At 45.8% G+C, this 22,414-nt stretch overlaps 1 protein-coding gene across 1 annotated transcript in view; it reads left to right on the top strand.

Annotated features, from left to right (window-relative positions):
* DTD1 (D-aminoacyl-tRNA deacylase 1) overlaps window positions 1-22,004 on the top strand; it is a 300,677-nt gene extending 278,673 nt beyond the window's left edge. Inside the window, exon 6 of the mRNA XM_082249574.1 lies at window positions 21,869-22,004. The gene's annotated coding sequence lies outside the window, so the exon portion shown is untranslated. The remainder of the gene's footprint in view (window positions 1-21,868) is intronic.
* The last annotated feature ends 410 nt before the right edge of the window (window positions 22,005-22,414 follow it).

The raw sequence follows: 22,414 nt of genomic DNA, 5'->3' as shown, positions 1-22,414 counted from the left end.
CCGCGCTCACGCGGCCGGCTCCATTGCGGCTTCCTCCCCCTCCTCCAGCATGGCACTGGCGCCGCCGTCGCCTACCACGTCGTTTCAATCGGAACCGTGGATGCTATCGGGCACTCCTCTCCCTCATGGCTCTCCGATGGGACGCCCGCCGGCGACGCCCGAGCACGGTATGGATACGGACCTACGGGCTTTAATCCGGGCCCTGCCGACCAAAACGGATATGGAGGCCATGGTTCAGCGTGTGGAGGAAGCCCATAGGAGGGACTACCAGGCGGTTCGAGCAGACCTTCAGCAGCTGACTGACCGGGTCTCGGAGGGCGAATCCTCGTTCTCGGCGCTGGAGGCCCGGGTGTCGCTGCTGGAGCAGGGCCACTCGCTGCACTCACAGTATGTTACTGCTCTGCAGCTGAAGATGGAGGAGATGGAGGACCGTAGTAGGCGAAACAACCTCCGGCTGCGAGGCCTACCTGAAGCCACCGACATGGACTCGCTCCGGCCTACCCTGCTGTCCATTTGCCACAATCTGGTGCCTGATATCCCCCAAGCCGAACTAGAATTCGACAGAGTTCATCGTGCCCTGGGCCCGCGCTCTCCGGACGTTGCCAGACCCCGGGATGTGATATGCAGACTCCACCATTACTCTCACAAGGAATCCATCCTTAGACGAGCCTGGGACATTGGAGACATAGACTTTGATGGCGCCACCCTTAGAATCCTTCCGGATCTCTCGCGGGCCACGCTGCAGCGCCGGGCGCTGCTGCGTCCCCTCCTGGACAAGATCCGCCACAAGGGCTGCACCTATCGCTGGGGGTTCCCCATTTCCCTCACGGTCCGTAAAGGCTCGTCTTCCTTTACTGTGTCGCACCCAGAGGACCTACCGGCACTTTTCTCCTTCCTGGAAGTGGACCCCTTCAGCGTCCCTAACTGGCTCCAGCAATTGCCGAACCCGCCTCGCCGGCCCCCGGGCTCCTCCAACCGTGGCAGTGGGATGCCGCCGCGTACCCCTAGAGGCAGGAGGAGGCTGGTGCCTGCGACACCACAGGAGGTAAGGGAGGTCTGAGATGTCTACTCGTCCCTACTTTCACCCTCTGACTGTTGCCACCCCACCCTAGCTGTTTGCCAGGTTTCAGCCACAGGGTCACCGAGACGTTGGTTTTGTTTCTGCCCCCCCGACTTGTGGCCACCGGTTTACCGCCCCCCCCCCCCCCTGATCTCACTCTATTTGCTGGTGCCTTGCGGACACGGTGCACTTCACCCCATGAATGACGCCTCTGGCTCCGGAGTTGCCTTTGCCCCGGCCTCCCCCCCCGCCCCCCCCCCCTCCTTCGGGATGCCTCCCTGTGACTCCTAGGATGAGACATGTACTATCCGTGTTGGCTGGACACTGCTGGATATTTGGAACCTGTTTAGCCCTGCACCATGCTGGAGAACTCTAGACTATCCCCCACTCGGGTCCATGACGGAATGCGGTGTGCCACCTGCTATCAGATCCCTTCCATAGCTGTCCCTACTGGCAGTGCCTTGTACTGGTATCCGTGTTTCAGTTTTGATGCTCTCTTGTGGGGGTTGTCTGGGGGGGGGGGTTGGGGGACGTCCTGGGGGGATGCTTGGTTGGAGGTTGGGACTTCCAGCTTGTGCCCCTGGGGGGGAGTGGGGTTGTCCGTCCCCTTCTTCCTCCCCGGCGGCTCCATGCATGGACCTGAGCCTTTAAGAATTGGGTGTGTGCTGGGCTCCTGCAATTGCATATGGGGGGTTGGGGGGTTTGTGACGCAAGGGGATTGAGCCCTGGCTGGGCAGGGGGGCGGCCTTGGGTTATTGGCTATGGGGCATGCGGAGATGGCCTCTGGAGGGGCACTGTAGTGCCTGGGAGTTTTCCTCTCTGGGTACATCCTCGACTGCCCCCCCTTTGTGGCTGGCCAAACTAAGTCTCATTGGGGTGTGATGTGGTACTTTGTTGTTACCATGGCGACATCTGGAATGGTGGCTCCTGGGTCCCCCATGGAGCGCGCCCTGAGTGGTTTCCTCGGGCCTGCTTCGTGGTCTGCTGTGAACCCGGACCCCACTATACAGAGCTGTACTGATTTTATCGTTTTCCTGCAATTCATGTTCTGTTATATTACATCAAGTTTTGGTATGTTATTTCATTAACCTTTGTTTTCATAGAGGGAGCTCTGGCCCCCGGAGCTCGACTCGCTTGCTGTGTTCAGTTCTACCCCCCACTTAGGCCCACACCCTAGAGGGTTCCTCCCCTTATTAGGGTGTATTTCATTTTTGTTGTTTTCTCTCCTTACCTTCCTCTTGATCTCCCCCTCCTATTTCCTCTCTTGTTCACCCCTACCTTTTCACTCCCACAGATTTCCGCAGCGCGGTACCTCTACTTACTTAACCCCCCCCCTTTTCTTTCCTCCCTCTCTCCCCCTTTTCCCCCGCCCCTTCCCCCCCCTTCTCTCCCCCTGCTAACCTCCCTCCCTGACCATTATGGACCCCGTGCGAGTGTCTACGTGGAATGCCAGGGGCTTAAATGTGCCCGAAAAGCGGTGAATGCTTATGGGAGACCTCCGACGCTCTCGCTCTGACATCGCGTTCATACAGGAAACCCATTTTAGAGCTGGAGGCCTTCCCTTCCTCCAGAACAGATTCTTTCCTACTGCCTATCACGCTACCAATGATGTATCTAAATCCAGAGGAGTATCCATCCTGCTTTCGAGCAATATCCCATGGTCTCTGCTTGATATACGGACAGACCCGCACGGACGCTTTCTTTTCCTCAAGGGCCGCGTTGGCGGCCGGATGGTGACACTTGCGAATGTCTATGCTCCAAATTTACACCAGGACTCGTTCCTGCGTAAGACCTTGCTGGCCCTGATGGATTTTTCCGAAGGGACCCTGATTGTCGGCGGGGATTGGAACATCCCCCTGGACCCCCTGGTGGACACGTCCTCCGGGGTTTCCTCAGTGCCCCGGGGTGCCCGTACGCAGGTGGTCAAGCTGCTTCGGGAACTTCAGCTGGTGGATGCCTGGCGCATCCTACACGCTGGAGAACGCGATTATTCCTTCTACTCTACCCCTCACAATGTATACTCCCGAATAGACTTTTTCCTGGTCCCGCACCGCCTGCTCTCCTCGGTGGAAAGCATTGAAATTGGTTCCATCACTTGGTCGGACCACGCTCCGGTACTTCTGGAAATACGCCTGGGGGGCCCGGGCAGGGAGTCGGACTGGCACTGGAGGCTAAACGAGAGCCTTCTGCAGGACCCTGAGGTGCTGGCGGATGTTTCCCAACAGCTTCAGGACTACTTCCGGCTGAATGACACCCCGGACAGCGACCCCGGAGTGGTCTGGGAGGCCCATAAGGCCGTCATCAGGGGGGTGCTGATGGCTCATGGCGCTCGAATTAAAAGAGACAGGGAGAAGCAGCTGAACACCCTTATGGCGGATATTTCTCGCCTGGAGGATCGGCACAAGAGGCACCGGGGGATTGCGGAGGGTGCTGAACTGGCTAACCTTCGCTCTCAGGTAGCGGATCTGTTACAATACCGCGCTAAAGCGGCCTTGCAGCGATGCAAGCGGTTCCAGTACGAATCAGGAGATAAGTGTGGCCGTATGCTTGCTCGGGCTCTTAGGGACCAACGGGCGGCCTCTTATATCCCCTTCGTGACTTCTGGTGACGGCCGTAAGCTGCATATGCCCAGAGAGATTGCACAGAGATTTGGTGATTTTTACTCATCTCTGTATCACCTACCCCAGGAACGATCCCATGACGCGGAGGTCGCCTCTTATCTAGATTCTGTGGTCCTGCCCAGGTTCTCCTCGCCGGACCGTGAGGCTCTGGAGGAGGAGTTCTCGGCAGATGAACTTGCTACGGCCCTTAAGTCAGCGAAAAAGGGCAAAGCCCCGGGACCGGATGGCCTGACGGTCCTCTACTACAAACCGCTCCAGTCACATTTGCTCACTCCTATGCTTAAGGTGTTCAACGGGATTGGGAAAACCACCGCATTCCATGCCGACTCCCTACTGGCGCACATATCTGTAATCCCTAAGGAGGGTAAGGACCCTGCGGCGTGTGGGAGCTACAGGCCGATATCCCTGTTGAATTCCGACCTCAAGCTGTTTACTAAAATGGTGGCATCTAGGCTGCAGCCTCTTCTCCCTGGCCTGGTCCATTTGGACCAGGTCGGGTTTATATCCACCAGAGAAGCCAGGGACAACACCATCAGAGCCCTGAACTTGATCCATCATGCTAAGGTCTCCGGCGTCCCGACAGTGTTTTTGAGCACGGACGCCGAGAAAGCCTTTGACAGGGTGAGCTGGCCTTTTATGACTGGGGTGCTGGAGCGCCTTGGTGTCGGCCGTCGTATGTTGGCTTGGATCATGAGCGTTTACACTTGCCCACGTGCGAGGGTTAAGGCGAATGGGGTTTTCTCTACGCCTTTTTCCATCTTCAATGGCACTAGGCAGGGTGCCCCCTCTCGCCCCTGTTGTTTGCCCTTTCCCTGGAACCCTTTCTTTCCAGGGTTCGCCTTAATGCTGATATTGCTGGGCTGTCCGTGGGTGCAGTCTCCCATAAAATATCGGCCTATGCAGACGACCTCCTCTTTTCCTTAACCAACCCTGTGATATCCCTGCCGAATTTGCTCCGCGAATTCAATCTCTACGGGGTAGTGTCCAATTTTAAAATCAATTACCACAAGTCGGAGGCGATGGGGGTCTCTTTACCACCTCAGATACTGGACTCTCTCAGCCACAGTTTCTCTTTCAAGTGGACTTCGTCGGCCCTGAAGTATTTGGGGACCCGAATGCCGCCCAATCCAACGGACGTTTTCCGGCTGAACTTTCCGCCTCTTCTGGCTACGGTACGGGCCCTCCTGAGTAAATGGTCCGCTGGCTTACATTCTTGGTTTGGCCGCTGTTATATTCTAAAGATGTCAATACTGCCGAAGTTCTTGTTTCTGTTTCAGGCCCTCCCGGTTTTGATCCCTGCCGCCTTTTTTAAGCAAGTGAACACAGTCTTTACCGAATTCATTTGGGCTGGACGTCGCCCCCGACTCCGGGGATCGATCCTTACACTGCCGAAGTCGTATGGAGGTGTGGCGGCCCCCGACGTCAAAAGATATTATCAGGCAGCTCATCTGACCCGTCTGGTCGACTGGTGCAGACATCCCCACCTGAAACTCTGGGTGACTCTTGAGGCATCCCAATGCTCGATACATCTTCCGGGCGCCCCGTGGCACATAGCGTCAGTGCCGCTTGGCGTCAGCCGTCATCCTGTGATCGGCCCGACTCTCAGGGTCTGTGCCGCGGCTCTCGCGGTGGGAGACTCCCGGAAGATAGCCTCGCCCATGTTCCCGGTTTTGGGTAACCGAGCCTTTCCATCGGGATGTGACGACGGTCGATTCCGGGCCTTGCTGGAGCTGGGGAACTTCCGAGTGTCGCACTTCGGTTCTGGAGGCTCTTGGCCCTCCCTCATCCAGCTGACGGCACCGGGGGGCCGTTTTGAGTTGACCCGGTGGCAGGCTCTACAGTTGTTACACTTCCTCCGGGACCTGGGCCCACGGTCCGCCTTCGAGAGGCCTTTAACAGCTTTGGAGGCCCTTTTTACTCACGACACCCCCCTTCCGCACGCTTTATCCCTGATCTATTCCCTGCTTTCGGAACCCCGGGGTGACTTTGTTCTTCCCGGCATCCTGAAATGGGAGCAGGAGTTGCAGAGGACTTTTACACTGACTCAACGTCGGAATATTGTTCGCTTCTCTCTGAAGTCTTCTATCTGTACGCGTCTCCAGGAGGTGAACTATAAGATTTTGATGCACTGGTATTATACCCCGTCGCGAATAGCGAATTTCTTCCCGGAAGCATCAGACAGATGCTGGCGATGCCGTGCGGATCGTGGGACGATGTTGCATGTCTTCTGGAGCTGTCCGGTCCTGAGCGACTTTTGGAGGCGGGTTAGGGAGATCTCCCAACGCATGACCGACTTTGTACTCAGCGATGACCCTGCGCTCTTCCTCCTCCATTGCTCCTCCATCAAGCCTGAACATTATAAGAAGTCCATCCTCCGCCACCTCTTTAACGCAGCGAAGGCCTGCATTGGGGCCTGTTGGAAATCCGCCGCCCCGCCGTCCATGCGGCTCTGGCTATCCAAAATCAAGCAGATTTGTGACTTTGAGGACCTGGTGCTGACCTCGCAGGGCAGGAGGGAACTCTACTCAGCTACGTGGGGATATTGGAACGTGTTTGTCCTGTCGGACGAGGGCAGAGCGCTCCTGGACTCCTACTGATCATTCTTTCTGGCCCTCAGGGCCATTGCCTCGCACGGGGCCTGCTGACCATTGTCCTTCTACCATCCTCCTCTCCCCCCTTTTCTCCCCTCCTCTCCGATCTGTTGTCTATTTCTCTCTGAGGGCTCAGCGATGGCCGCTGGGCAGGTCTTACGTTTAAGAGTTTATTATCCCCTTCTATCTCCACCCTGGCCCCTCTTCTTTCTCCTCCCCCTGCTGCCCAGTGTCCCCTTCTTTCTACCCCACCCCATCATTGTCCCCCTTGTATCTTTGTACCCTTCCCTAATGTGTTGTATGCTCACCTTTTCTGATATTATTTTGAGGCAAGCTACTCTCCACTGTTTACGAAACTGTTGGGATTACGCTACACGTTGGCCGTTTGCTCTAGTAGATCTCTACATGTTCTTATATGTTATGAACGGACCTGCTGTCTATTTACCCTGTTTGAGTAACTCGGGTTTGTTGACATTTTGCATCCACCTTTCTCACCCATACTGTTTTGTGTATTGACTCTGTACGCTACAACACATCTGTATCTGTATAATGATGTATCGCTTGTACTCATGTTCTCTTTTTTATGTTTCATAATAATAAAAAAGAATTTGAAAAAAATATATATGAATAAATAGATAAATAAATATATATGTTGTGAAAAAGTCCTTAGTGAAATATATCAACAGTCCTTAAAGTGCCCAGTGCAATACGGATCTCTCAGCAATGACTGAAAATCACTTTAGCTTCAAGTGAGGGACCTCCACCATAGGGACTTTCTCCACCCAGTGCTCAGGGTAAATACTTCTTACCGAAGCTGGTGGACCCCTTAATTACAGGGGGTCTAAAACAGCATATAAGGTCCACAAATGCCTCCAAGCTATCCTTCAGGTCCCTTAATAAGGCTCAGCTCGCACAAGGAACTCCAAGTATTTCCAGGGTGGTATGGTATGGGGAAAAAGATAAGGAAACTCCGATAGTGTAGTATGTTCTAATATTGGGGTTTATTAATAGAAATGCACTTACTCAAACATCATATACAGAATGCCTTCATGGGGTAAATGCAGCATGGGTTCGGTGTACGGGACGCTCCTCTGTTCCTGCGTATCACCAACCCGGAACTCCACGGTCTCACGTTCCCGACGCACGTTTCGTCAGACGCGCTGACGTCATCAGGGGATCTTTTTCACAACATATATATTTATTTATCTATTTATTCATATATATTTATTCACTAGTATATATATATTTATTTATTTATATGTTTATGCACACAAGCACTTTTTTGGTTGTGTTTTAAGTGTTTAAGTTTTTTTGTGTCACTGTGGTAAGTTCCTAGGAGGTCTATGCTAGGTTTAGGTTCCCCATGAAGATGGCTCAGATCCAAGTCATTTAACAGGAAACACTTGCCCGCCTGTATGTGTTTCTGATGTGCCATTTATAAAAGGCACATCAGAAATATACATCCACTACTTTACCATTCTTAAACATACTGCATTAGTGAAGTAGTTAAAGTAGTTAAAGCAGTAGTATCCTCTGAGTACAAAAACAAAAAAAACCCTGTAAGACAATGGCATACTAGCACATTATGAAATACTTACCTTAGAACAAAGCACCCACACGGTCACCCAGACACCGCTAAGGAAGCTGTCATGTTCCCTCCGCATCTCTTCCAGGTTCGGCCGACTCCGGCGCTGTGAGTGGCCAGAGCCGCGATGACGTCACTCCCGCGCATGCATGTGGGAGTTCACTTTCCGTCAAGAAGCCGGAAAGGAGCTCTGAAGGTCTGCCAGACCTTTAGAGCGCATGCGCCCCTGGTGTCAGTGGCTACATGCAGGGTGAATATCTCCTAAACCGTGCAGGTTTAGGAGATATTAATTTTACCTACAGGTAAGCCTTATTATAGGCTTACCTGTAGGTAAAAGTTAAAAAGTGGAGTATAATACCGATTTAAGTTCGTTCTTGAGAATACCTGGAATGAACAGTATTTTAGCTGTCTCTTAAATGTGTATACCCAGTTCTCAGTGTGATATTTTCTCTTCAAAGCACAGCACACGGTCAGATTGTACTCTATGCATACCCTGTGCTAATGTGGGTTGAATAACATCTCATAGTCAGATTGTACTGGGAGAGTTTACTTTTATAGTTAATTTACATCTTCTGTTGTGAATTGTTCTGTGCAGCTTTGCAATTTCACTTACCCTGATGTAGATTTTCACATTGCATAACCCTATAATTTCTGAGCGACCATTGATTTCCCTTCCAACGTTTTCTGTTGTGGCCACAATGTATTTTTACATCTGGCCATTTGCAGGATTCTTTGGGTTTTAACACTTAGCTTTATTTTGTTTGGCCGTCACTTCTACTTCTCATGAGAAGTGGGGTCACGTTGCATATGCAAGCAAAGTACAGGCTTTAATGTCACTTGGCTTTTCTGTGAAGTGGGCACCTTATGGTCTGTTTCAGCTGTTTGCTGGGGAACATCTCTCACCTATGGGTCAGTAACGTTTGTTTTTTCCCTTCTCTGGTAAATGTGATGGATTTCTTTGGTTCAGTCTCTCTGAAGAAATCATTTAGACCGATGAGAATGTTTTCCCCCGGTTGCAGCGGTCAGCTCTACCTTTGGATTAGCGAAATTAACAGCTCCTTCTTGCAGTTGTACTTTGTCAATTCTGCATTTTTTGGTTATAAAATGACTCAAAAATGCAATATATTAAATATAATCTATTTTTTAAAGGCAGAAGCCCTGTAGAATAAAAAGCAGGTTGTTGACATTTTTTATTTTGTATGGTACTTGCGCAACTGTTTATCAAATCTCTATTTTCAGGAAAAAAATAAACTAAATTGAATTGTAGTGCACATTAACACAGTTTAATCCCAAACCAATTTTTTATGTGCAGAGTAAAAGATGAGGTGGTAATTGCATTCATGAAATGGAGAAAAATTATGGTACCCAAAATTATCAGAAGGTGACACTCTAAATGCTTTTACAGCTCATCAGTTTAGAGTTAACTATAAGTGAGATCCTAGTATTTTTTCTCACTCAGATGAGCACAGCAATATCCAATATGCATTGCTTAATTGTTTACATACACGTACACACCCTACGCATGCATTTGCATATATATATGTGTTTGTGCGCACGGGGAACAATACATCCTTTAATCTTTTTTTTAAACATATTTTAACACTTTTTAGTTTTGTTTTTCTTTTATGTTGTCACAGGGGCTAACAGGCCCCCTAATGTGATAGAATTGGGCAGGTAAAAGATAATTTTTATGGAGACATCAGGTGTCTGTTGGATCTCTAATGTCTCCCCTACCCTCTGCTCCAGTGGATCCAGCACTTGACTGTGCATGATTTGCTGTTTCTCTGGCATTTCATGCTAGGAGTTTGCCTGATGTGAATTGGAAATGCTCAGTTGAGTACTTTCATGTTCACACTCAGCAGAAAGGATTTCTGACAAGTGGTTATTGTGGTGCTCGGGAACCACAGAGTTTCTGGTTGGGCCTTGTGGACTAACAGAGACTAGATCATACAGACCGCTAGAGACAGGGCCATGCAGAAAACCAGAGACTGGACGATAAATAAAACCAGAGACTAGATTATACAGATCACCAGAAACTGGGCCATAAGGACTGCCAGAGACTGGGTCATATAGACTGTTAGAACCTGGTGTATTCACTTAGGGATTGATGAAGCACTGAAGACAGGGTTTATAAGATAAGAAGCTAAATGCTTGACATATACAGTATGAAATGTATTTGAGAACGGTCTTAGTTGCTGCACTTTTTTAATTCGGTTTAGCCACTCTTTAACAGTGTAGCTTGGTTGGTGATTTTTTTTTCACTGCAGAAAAAAAGTATTTAAAGCAGAACTTAACTCCCAAAATCCATAATTTTTTTTTGTTTACTTAGGGTTTTTTAGTCCTCTGGCCCATGCCCCGCCACCATTCTTGCCTAAGCCAGAATGATGTGTCCTAAGCCTTGCACCCTGCTGGGATATTCACGCCACATCTCCCAGGAGGCTGAGTACCAGACACATAGAACAGCCATAGTGTGGGCCTGGTTGTCTGACCACTGTAAAGGCAGCCAGCTGAAGATGGGCCAAGATTGTGGTGCAGGACCCAAACTTTGTCACCTTAACAACAAATCACAGCTGAACAAAGCTGGTGACGCTGTGGTTGTATGTGTTTTTAAAATACCCTAGCAATACTGGTGAGAGGGGAGGAAATGGGAGGATTTAAGTCCTGATTTTAAATAGCTTGGTCACAACTTAATACAATGCCTCTGCCCCCAGGTCCCCGTAAACATGTTCAGTAAGGAAAACTGACAGCCTTGGGGATTACTGCAATGCTGTTATCAAGGCAGATTTGGTTTTGTATGGTAATAGTATGAAAAAATAAATGTAATGAATTTTTTAAAATTAATACATAACTAGATTTTTTAATATCTGCCTGGAGTTCAGCTTGAAATGTCAGAGTTAATTAAAATATTCCGTGTTTGACTGTAAATTGCCTGCCAGTTTCTGGCATGCTAAAAGCAAAGACTGTTCTTTAAAGTGGTTCTAAAGCTAAAACATTTTTACCTTAATGATTTCTCTGAATTAAGGTAAAAAAATGTTTTGCCACTTGCTGTCCTCCTCTACCCCTAAACACTTACGTACTTAAGTCCTGTACTGTTCAAGCACTGTGCCCATCTGCAGCTCTTCTTCCTTCTCTTTCTCTACTCATCAGTCAAATCCTGTGAGCTGAGAGCAGGTCCGAGCTGTGTGTGTCTATGAACACACACAGCCCGGCTTGGAAGTTAGCCTACACGTCTGCACCATAGCCAATGACTTGCTATGGGGCAGACCGAGAAGAGGAGGGGCCAATATTGCCGGCCGGGGATCCCAGAAAAGGAGGTTCAGGGCTGCTTCGTGCAATACTATTGCACAGAGCAGGTTAGTATAACATTAAATGCTTTAAAGTGAACCAGTACTGGGAGAAATACACATTTTTAACCTCTACCAGAAAATAGTAGCCTACATGCTTCCTCATTCTATATTTCCTTTTAAAGTCAACCCCCTTCCCCTCTGCCAATGACTCCCCCCCGTCAAATTTTACCCTTCCTTGACCACATTTCACAGAGATCTGTTCTTTTCCCTTTTACTTTCATGCCTAAAGTAAGGCTGTTGACTATTAATGTACAGTTCATTTTTTAATTCTAATCTAAGTATGTATAGACCTGGAAAGTACCACGTTCATGTGCATACTTCAGGGACCCGCTTACTACTTCCTTGTTTAACCACTTCAGGTCTCATTTTTTTATACCAGAGCAATTTTTAAATTTCCACTATGGGTCTGTTTATTAGTTGAAAATTTTGTAATTATTTATGTTAACAAATAATGTATGAAAATGAAAAAGAAAAAAAAAATGTTTCTTAGTCGTACAGTATGGAACATGGAATCTTTAGATTTTATTATGAGTTATATGCAGCTATCTTCAGGTGATTGGACACTGGCATTATCTATAAAACCACTCCCACTTATTGCTAGCATCAGTTTTTTTCTAGTATTAGGACCTTTTCTCTCTATTGAAAGATGCTTACCTTCTTTCTTTGGAGGTTTTCCCTCGCTCTTTCTGATGATTCTGCTTTCAAAATGATTCTCCTATCAAGATCCCGATTTTCTCTTTTAGGTGCAGGTCTGCGGGCGATACTGTGCTGACCTGGGCTCTCTGAAGCCAGCGTGGCCTTAGATGCAGATAATTACTGCGCCCATGCGTCCTTGCTCTCAGACAGGCTTCACAGCAGTAGAGGTTGTAATTACCTCTCTAGTGACACCTTGCACTGCATATAACAGATCCAAAGTGCAAAACAAAAAGATGGGCAGATGACCTCACTAGCTTAGACTCATCCCATGGATGAGGGGTGTAATCATTTATTCCCACAGGGCCCTAGTACACTCTGTTTGGAAAGCTGCCCCAGTCTGATTCCTTGTCTTCACTTGGGAACTCCGCTGACCTGTTTGCCACACACTCTTCCTCCTTTTTATCAGGAGAGGAATTTTATGCCGCAATGTTTAATTTCATGCGCAGAATTTTGGGCTCTATTGAAGCTATTGATACCAGGGGTCACAAATGTGCTTTATAATCTCCCCTTATGAGTCAGTCTTTGACTTTGCCCTTGAAGCAGACATACAACCAGAGGAGTTGGTAGATTAGGAAAATCCTCCCTCTTGTTTGGAGAAATCGAATCAGGATGAGATGCCTTCAGCTGAAATTTCATCCCAACTTAAGGATACCATAGCTACTTGTATTGATGCTGTATGCTCCTGCTTAGCATTTTAACAGCCTGAGACTGCTCACCCCAAGGTCTCCAGTATAGAGCCCCTATACTTGCCAAAGCTGCTAAGACTTTCCCAGTCCAGGCATTTGTGGAACCTGTCCTAAATGGGGACTGACCTCGACTGGAAAAGACACCTATATCCTAACTTGATGAAAGTTTTTTGTGGAAGTGGACAGTTTCATTAGTTAACTCTTCTCTGTCAACAAGACCCTCACAGCCCCTGTAGAGGATAATCCCATGTTCAAAGACAAGAAGTTAGAGGCCTTCTTTAAGCCCCTCTTCTCCTTAGCAGGCTCCGCCATGCCAATTGCAGCTGCTTCTATGGCAGTCTCAGAACATTGCTGTTTGGACAAATGCTTCAGTCCACAGCCAATTAGATCCTTCACCAGTGGCCTTATGCTACAGCGTGAACAGCTTGCCAGATACACTTAGATCTCTAAGATTAGCCTTTCCATCCACATGCGCAGAATCCTTTGGCTCAAATGTTAGTCAGCGAAACTCCCTTGTAAAGAATGCCTTGAACGGCTTCCCTTTGAAGGTGAACACCTGTTTGGCCCCTCCTTTTATAAATATGTAAAGGCGATTACAGGGGGTAAGAGTAATCTAGAAAAAGAAGACTTGTGCTTCTACAAGTAGGCGTTATACTCCTGAGTTAGGAAGGGTTCCTTTCGTCCCTCCATGGCCTCCAGCCTCAAATCTAAGCCAGGAACATTATTTTGTAGAAAAACATGGCCCTTCAGATAAGCCAAGTCTGATATCTGATGCCCTTCTGGTCCCAGGAAATCTCAGACATCTAGGTCCAGATTGTCTTTTCCAGGAGCTACAAACGGGAGTTTCAAACTACCCTGCTTCGTGCTTTCAAACTTGCCTTCAAACATGCAAGGATGGATAGCTCTTCAGCTGCCATTCAGCAGCTTCTGTCTCAGAGAGCCATTCCCCTGTATCAAAAGAGAAACACTTTTAAGGCTTCCACTCAAACCTTTTTGCAGTTCCCAAATCAAATAAATAGGACCAGCCTATTCTGGGTCTAAAGACTCTTAACTTGCCTCTACAGTTTCATAGGTTTTACATGGAAACTGCCAAATCAGTCATTTCCTTTCACATTCTGATTCTCATTCAGATGCCAATTGCACAGTCCTATCTTTCCTAACCATCAACACTATGCGGTTTGCATTGGGCAATCAGCATTACTAAACTGTCTCCCCTTCCCTTTGGCCTGTACACAAACCCAGAATTTTCAACAAGGTGCTTGCCCCTGTCTTAGATCTGCTCGGTGTTCAAGGGATTTATGGTTTGGGATGCATAGATCATCTTCTGCTGAAAGATCATCTCCCCTATCCCTGTTAGCCAATGCCTAGTGAACACTGTAGAGTTGACTTTGCTCCCAACCTCCCAAAGTCATCGCTTGAACTATCTAACAGGTTAGAGTTCAAACTGTCCTTATGCTTTCAGGCCCAGGCCTTCGGGGTTCAGAGGTGACCCTCACTTCATGCCTGCATATGTTTTTCTTGTCTGATGGTTGCCTCCTTTGAGGCTGTAACATACACCCAGTTTCACTCTACCCAAATGTCGGCAATATGTTTGGTCGTCAAAGTCCATGAAGGAAAACAGATGTCCCTCCATCTTGACAGTAGGCTGGAGAAGGCCATCATATTGATGAGGCCTTATCAACTTATTTTGGAAATTTTGCAACAACATCTTAAAAAGATTAATTGACATATGGTATTGCGGCTATATTTTGTGTGGACATCTAGGCATCAATAACTTATAGTCACAAAAGAGTTAAGCTACCTACCTTAAAATCTCCAACTCTTAAAACCCCAAAAACCCTTAGATCCTCTCTTAGGTAGAACTGCACATGCTGACCCTATCCACCTTCTACATCCCAGGCATGGAAAATTGGCAGGTGGAATTTTTTAGTCTTCAGCATCTGGATCCTTGAAAATATTTCTCCATCCGAAGATGTTCCAAGACCTGAAATGAGGGACGACTAACCTGGATCTTTTGGCATTCAGATATATCAAAAAACTGGACAGGTTTTTCAGCAGGTCAAGGAACCTGCAGGCATTTGCAGTAGATGCTTTGGTAACCCTGTCATATCAGTTTATTTTCTTCCTTTCAGCCCCCCTCCCACTCAGATCCCCCCTCATCTGCTGCACAGGATCAATGTGGAGGACATTCCTGTGATTCTCATCGCACCTATTGACCCAAGAGAATGTGGTACATAAGCGTACACAAATTCCTGATGAGACTGTCAGTGGGCCCTCTTGGATCATCTGGAGCAAGGGCCAAAGGCCAATATACCCTCCTGCTTCCCAGTCGCTGGCTTTGACGGTATGACTGTTGAAGCCCAGGGGCCTTTAGGATTGGTTATCTCTGCCCTCTTGAAGGCTTGAAAAGCAACTTCCCAAAAAGTCTACCATAGCACCTAGAGGGCTTATTTTGCTGAGAACAAGGAAATTTTGTCCTAGAAAAAGCTCAATGGGTTGCATTCTGTCCTTCCTCCACTCTGGTCTGTCCTTCCTCCACTCAGTACTCTCAAAGGGCAAAGTGCAGCCCTGGCCATTCTTTTTAAGAGACTGTTGGTCTCTCAATCTCTAATTAAGGCCTTTGTGCTGGGTGTCACACACTTTTCTTCTCCTGTCCTCCTCAGTGTTTCTGTGTGACCTTAATCTGGTTCTTTCAGCTCTTCAGAAGCCATCCTTATAACCTATTAGGGGTATTCCCTTATCTGACCTTATTCGCAAAAAGAGCCTTTTCTTGTGTTACACAAGGACACGTTTGCCTGAGGCTTAAAGCTTACCTTCCCTATATCCTACTCCGAAACATCTAGTAGCAATTTCCCTCCACTGTCATGGCTGGTATATTTCTCAGCCGCTCCCTTTTTTCGCAAGCGGATTCCCTCTTTGTTCCTCTATAGGGCTTTTGCAGAGGGCTACCTGCATCTTGCTTCATCATTGCTGAGTAAATAAGATTGGTCATTTTTCAAGCCTATAGTGTAAAGGATAAGTTCACCTTTGGGAACTTGTTACATGTTTCACCCGATTTTAAGGTGTAACATGTTCCCAGTGCTGCAGCCGCCGTCCACTACCCCCCTCCCTGTGGCAGCAACCCGGGCAGAAGTTACCCGTACTAGCTGCCACTGTTTTAAAAACAGTGCGGCCGTGTGGTCGGAGCTCCATGTGTCTGAAGGGAAGGAAGGTGCTAAATTAGGGTTAAGAAGGGGTTAAATGGGAACAAATTGTATTGTACATATAAATGAAATACAGTATAATATAATAATACAGTGCCACGCTGTACTACTCATTTATACTTGTACATTGCTTGCAAGGGTCATTGTACAAAGGAGTGGCTGCATTTTGAATGGCATTTTGGTAGCCAGTAAATTATTGGTAGTAGTGGTGGGGGTAGGAGCGGCAGAGGGAGAGGTGAAAATAAGAAGTATGTCCTAGAAACTTTGTTGGAGGACATTATTCCTACGTTTAATATCCTCAAGTCTTTATTATAAAATATCACTTAAAGGAGATGTAAAGTCTCAAGGTTTTTTTAGCTTAATGCATTCTATCCATTAACCACTTCCCTACATACATTTACTGCGGCAGCGTGGCCCCTAAGTGCAAAGTCACATGCCTGTACGTAAATTTGTAGATGGGCTTTAGGGGGCGCACACGCTCCCCCGGAGCCGCGCTCCCTCAGTCCGCGGCCACCCGCAAACGTTCAGGAGAATGACAGAAAAGCGGTCTGGCTATGTAAACAAGGCAGACCGCCGTTCTGTCAGACAGGAAGAGAGAGAGATATTGTGTTCCTACTAATCAGGAACTCAGATCTCTCTCTTCCTGCAGTCAGTCCATTTCCCCCACAGTTAGAAAGCACTCCCTAGAAGCACACTTAACCCTTTGTTCGCCCCTGATGTTAACCGCTTCCCTGCCAGTGTCATTTATACTGTAACAGTGCATATTTTTAGCACTGATCACTGTATTTGTGTCAGTTAGTGTCAGATTTGTTCGCTTTAACCACTTGCCGACTGCCGCACGACTATCTACGTCGGCAGTCAGCCCCTCACAGGCAAAGTGACGTAGGTCTACGTCGCTAGCCTATGAGGGTCTAGGGAGCGAGCGCGCGCCGCCGGAGGCGCGCTCCCACTCCCACGTGGTCACGGACCCCCCCGCGCGTGTGACCGGCGGACCCGATGTCCGCCGGTCACTCTGCGATCGCCGCTGCAGAGGGAGAAAGTCAGGCAGCTTGTGTAAACAAGCCGCCTGTCATTCTCCCCTGTGTAGAAACTGTGATCACACGGTTCTACTATGTAGAACCGTTGATCACTGTTTCTACAGCTCAACAGACAGCCAATCACAGTTAGAATCACGCCCCTAGGGACACACACAGCCCCTCCCTCTCAAAGTTAACCCCTTCACTACCAGTGTAATTTTGCAGTAACAGTGCATATGTATAGCACTGATTACTGCAGTAATGTCACTGGTAACCCCAAAAGTGTCAAAAATGTCAGTCAAGGGTCTGATCTGTCCGCCGCAATGTCGCAGTACCGCAAAAAAATCGCAGATCGTCGCCATTACGTGTTAAAAAAAAAAAACAACAAAAATGACAAAAATCTTTCCCTTTGTTAGTAAACGCGATAACTTTTGCGCAAACCAATCAAAATACGCTTTTTGCGATTTTTCTTTTACCAAACATATGTAGCATAAAACAAATTGGCCGAAAATGTTAAAAAATTTAGATTTTTACATTTTTTTGGGGAATTTCATATAAAAAAATGTGAAAAATATTGTTATTTTTGCAAAATTGACGCTCTTTTTTTGTTTATAGCGCATGATCAAAAAATCGCACAGGTGATCAAATACCACCAAAAGAAAGCTCTGTTTGTGGGAAAAAAAGGACGTCAAATTTGTTTAGGTACAGCGTCGCACGACCGCGCAATTGTCCGTTAAAGTCACGCAGTGCCGAATCGCAAAATACCCCCTGGTCAGGAAGGGGGTAAAATCTTCCGGGGCTTAAGTGGTTAATGTCACAGTCCCGCTAAAAATCGCTGAATAAATAAAAAGTCAATAAATCTATCCTATAGTTTGTAAAGGCTATAACTTTTGCGCAAACCAATGAATATGCTCTTTTTGGGATTTTTTTTTCACCAAAAATATGTAGTCAGTAATCAAAATCGTCTGTTTTTTTTTTTGTTGTTTATTGCGCCAAAAATAAAAACTACATAAGTGATCACATACCACCAAAAGAAAGCTCTATTTGTGGGAAAAAAAGGACATCAATTTTATTTGGGCACAATATCGCACAACCGTGCAATTTTAAGTTAAAGCAATGCAGTGCCATATCGCAAAAACTGGCCTGCTCATTAAGGGGGTAAAACCTTCTGGGGCTGAAGTGGTTAGGGTAAAAACTCAGACCCCCCCCCCCCTTATTTTTTCCTGAACCAGAAAGTTCCAGCGACAAGCACGAGCCCAGCGGCTGCAGCCACTGTCCCGGATCCTCTTTGGATAGATTGACAGCAACAGGAGGCATTGGCTCCGTGCTGTTAATCAAATCCAGTGACACGGGGGTGGGGCCAAGTCCTGCTGTCTGTGTCAATGGATGCAACAGAGGGACTTGAGTGTGCCCGCACAGCTGCCCCCATGTAAAGCCGCTTTCCATGGGGGCTCCCAATGAAGAGAAGGAGCCAGGAGTGCCACCAGGGGAGGGGGGGGAGCAGAAAAGGAGGTTCGGGGCTGCTCTGTGCAAAACCCTTGCACAGAGCAGGTAAGTATAACATGTTCATTGTTTAAAAAAGAATGTGAATACTATGCCCAGCTAGCACATCCTGGACAAGAAGGAACAGGTATGGAGGCAGGCTTTAGTTTACTTTTTTGACATTAGGATACCTCAGGCTTTGGTATCAAGACATTTGTTTAAGATCTTGCAGAATGTTATTATTCTGAATATGATAACCTTATAAAATGGGCCACATCTATGTTTTGCTACAGCAATCATACTGAACTGTATTTATGCTCCATTTTCATTTGTATGTTCTAGTGGAGTCCAGTTTTGACCATTGCAAAGGATGGCAGCAATATCAGTGAAATTTTATATTTGTAATGCTGACAGGAAGCTTTGTTTGTTTTGGGCATGTGTCCTAATTGAGGTATAGTTAAGTTAAAATGTTATTATTTTACTAATAGGGGTTAGTGATTGTGTATCCTTATATTTGTATTTCTCTTCCAGGAGACCATCCACCTGGAGAAAATAATATTGGTGTTCTTATGGAATAAAGCACCGAATATGCAATATCTGTTTGTGCTTGTTGCCTGTTTGTGCAAACTGCACAGTGTCCACAGCAGTCATTCTATTGTGTGATTTATGTTTGATTTGTTATAGTATGTTGAACTTAATTTAGTTCTCAATTGGACCTCTTTAAGCTGACCACAGGCCCAGAAATCTGTTTTTTTTCACAAATAAAAGGACAAGCCCAATTTCATAATGCTAAACTCCAAGCAGATAAAAAAAACCCATGTTACCCAGTGTCAGTGCTTTGCGTAAGTGTTCACCCGCCAAGCCCCCCCACTCTGGACACATTTTATGGGCTTGGAACTAATTTGGATATTTTGTTACTACAAAAAATAGTATAGATATTCTTTAAAGAGAATTGGGGCCAATACTCTTTTGGCCTACTTCTGCGGTCACAGGAATGCACTTAGTTCTGCACTCCTGGGACTTGTATTCAGCCGACAGTGGTCTAAAGTCTGCTGTCAGTTGACATCACTCAGTCGGTCCACACTCTAGAGAGATCCTGACTTTAATGCCAGGATTCACCCAGATCCCTTTGGAGGAGGTAAAGCTTGTAAACATCACGACACGGTTGAGGAATGAAAGATCTGGGAAAGATTGGAACACAGTAGAGGAGTGAAGACATTTGAGAGAATGAAGCACAGTGGATAGGAATACCCAGACTCATAGGAAAGAGGATAATTATATTGACAGGTAAAAGAGTTCACTGATATTTAAACTTTTCAATCACCTTAAAACGGAAGTTCACTCTCTCACAAAACATTGACTATTTTTAATCCTTATGCTGCTAGCATTAGTAAATAGATAGGAAAGTATATCATATTTACTTGTTTTACCCCCCTTTTTTTTAACATTTCTTCAGTTACTTCCTGGTTTCCATGTCTGGGCATATCATATCATACATCCCAGGAGTCTTCACGAGGGGAGGAGGAGTTTTTGCAGCTAAGCACACCCTCATGCTTGCATGCCTGAGCTAAGGGCAAATAGATTCTAGGAAATAAATGCTGCATAACTTAACTGCCCTTACTCAAGATGGCCACAGCCAGAAAGCTAGTGGTGTTTTTCAAAGTGATTTCTTATCAAAATAAAGTATGGAGACATTGATTAATGGGGGTATTTGCTTTGAATATTAAATGTGAATAGCGTTTTTAGGTAGTGGTGCTGAGATGCAACGTAATTCCGTTTTAACGCTGGATTCCAATCTTCATATTCACTTCTAGCCCAACATCCTACTTGTGTGCAGCATGAATGTAATGATCATGCTCCAGGACGCCCTTCCCTCTTATCTCCTGATTTCAGTGCAGGAGCCACACTTTTGTCAGGAAGAGAACTCCTGGTATGCTAATATTTTATGAGAACAACAAAGCAGGGTCAAAATGTCCTTGTACATCGTCGATGAAATGGCAGCCGTTGCGGGGGTAACCTCTGCCACTGTGGGGTACAGTAAATACAGGAGTGAGAACTTCAAATTATTTATCATTAAGTAAAATAGTGCTGTCCTACATTCCATTTAGTTTGTCTTAAATCAAATTCTCTTTAGTTTAGAAAATCTTTGGGGGAATACCCAAATCTGATGTTTAGGATTTTTTCCAAAACACCAACTATTGTGGTAAGGAAAGAATCTGTCCTTTAATTTAATTTGTCCTTTGGCAAGTACTAGACTGTGGTGCACAATGAAAGGAAACCCATAATGAGGAAAACCTATAATCAACTAATGGTGACCACCTTTTGAAAATGGTAGTCCCTTACTTTAATACTTTCAGTCACTGGCCCAGAAGTATCCATCAAGCGGGTAGGGATGAAGTCAAAACTCCCAATCTTCATACTTGTTTAAGAGAATCTCAAAAAGCACTAAAGCCAATGCATCAGCCTGAAAGCCAGGCAAGTAACTTTTTTTTAGAAGGAAAGGTCAACAAGGCTTATTAAATACTCCTAGTTTAACTGGAACTTTCTGGCAGGAGATTGCAGAAAAACCAAGCATAAATGCTCATTTTGATGCGTACTTGCGCACATTTATGAGCACTTACATGTATATGGAATTTAGTGTAAATTAATTTTGCTGCCCAGAATACTAATTTATTCTGGCAACCAGAATAAATTTACACACATATGTGTGTTTAGGCATGTTTATGTATGTTTACACCCATACGCAGGTAAATAATGCTCATAAGCTCCCGTCCGAAAGCAGCCTTGCAGCATTTTTTTTTTTTTTCATGCCTCTAAACGCTGCTTATAAAATACTGATCTAAATGTCTGATATGCATGGCCACAAAAGCTATCAAAGAACTGCGTTTAAAGACATAAAAAAATATGCTGTTCACATGTAAAAGTGTCGTTTTTAATGCCTGTGTGCATTAGGCCTCAAAGCTCAAATCCAGTTGATTTTTTTTTTTTTTAATGGTAAAATTGTACCAACAGGAATTTTATAACTTCCCTAATCTGTCCAAAAGTAATTTAAAAAAATTGCAGTAGCTGGGCATGAAAAAAATGTTTTGTTTCCTCACTGTTGTACCAGCAGACTATTGTACCATATAAGCCATGATTAATAGCAGAATATTGAAAGTTTAAATCCTAAAATTGGCTATTTCGATTAACAAGCACAGGTTTTTTAGTTAAATTTAACAAAATAATGAAGCTATTTATACAGAAAAGAACCAAGAAATACAAAGCAAAAAAATCTTGATGATCATGAGCAGTATTAGTGCTGCTAAAAATTAGGAAATGCGTACATTATCCTGACACACAAACATGGGGTGGAGATGGTTCTTGTCTTCTTATAGTCTTACAGAATGTAGACCATGTCATTGGGCAATAGAGTACAACCTTATTATGAAGAGCTCAGCCTCCCACAATCTTTTAATATTACTGTTCTCTGATATTCTATGGTAGACTGATAACATACAAGTCAAAAAGGGACACATGCAACAAATTAAATTTTATAACACACAGATTACCTTCCTAATATCAATTTAATGTTATTGTTTCAGGGAACAAAAGACCATGGAGGACAAGGGACAGTAATTAATTTCATAATGGAGTCCTGTTTTCCTAACACTGTGTGTGTACTTGTCTGAAGCTCACAGCTTGTATTCAGCCTTCTGTGTAATAAAAAGTGTTATATTTTGAAAAAAAAAATCCTTCTTGTCTTTATTTAAATGGACATGAACATTAATAAAGGTCTGTGTTCTCTATTAGAAAATTAATTGTAGAGATGCGTGCTGAAGGAAGAGGTGATTGGGTAAAATGAATGTTGTCAGGACAAAAATGCTATCTGTATTGTATATAAAACACACCCCAGTGATTCTTTTTTCTCATTTTAAAGATCAACCCATCAAAAAGGGATACAGTATTTTACTTATAGGAAGAGTATGATGGGCTGAGATACCCTTGCTACCCATACTTCTTGGGAAATCAGTTAGCAATAGCTCACTATCCCTTACCCTGTCTCTGTTTCCACCAGCCATTTAGTTTTGGGTATTCTTACTCACTTTTCCCTTTCCTATAATACTTTACACCTTGACGTCTGCCTATAG

Source organism: Pelophylax lessonae (genome assembly GCF_965119305.1).
Source record: "Pelophylax lessonae genome assembly, chromosome: 3".
Taxonomy (NCBI): Eukaryota; Metazoa; Chordata; class Amphibia; order Anura; family Ranidae; genus Pelophylax; species Pelophylax lessonae.
Note: the sequence above shows the minus strand (reverse complement) of the source record. Positions and strands in the feature narration are given on the sequence as shown.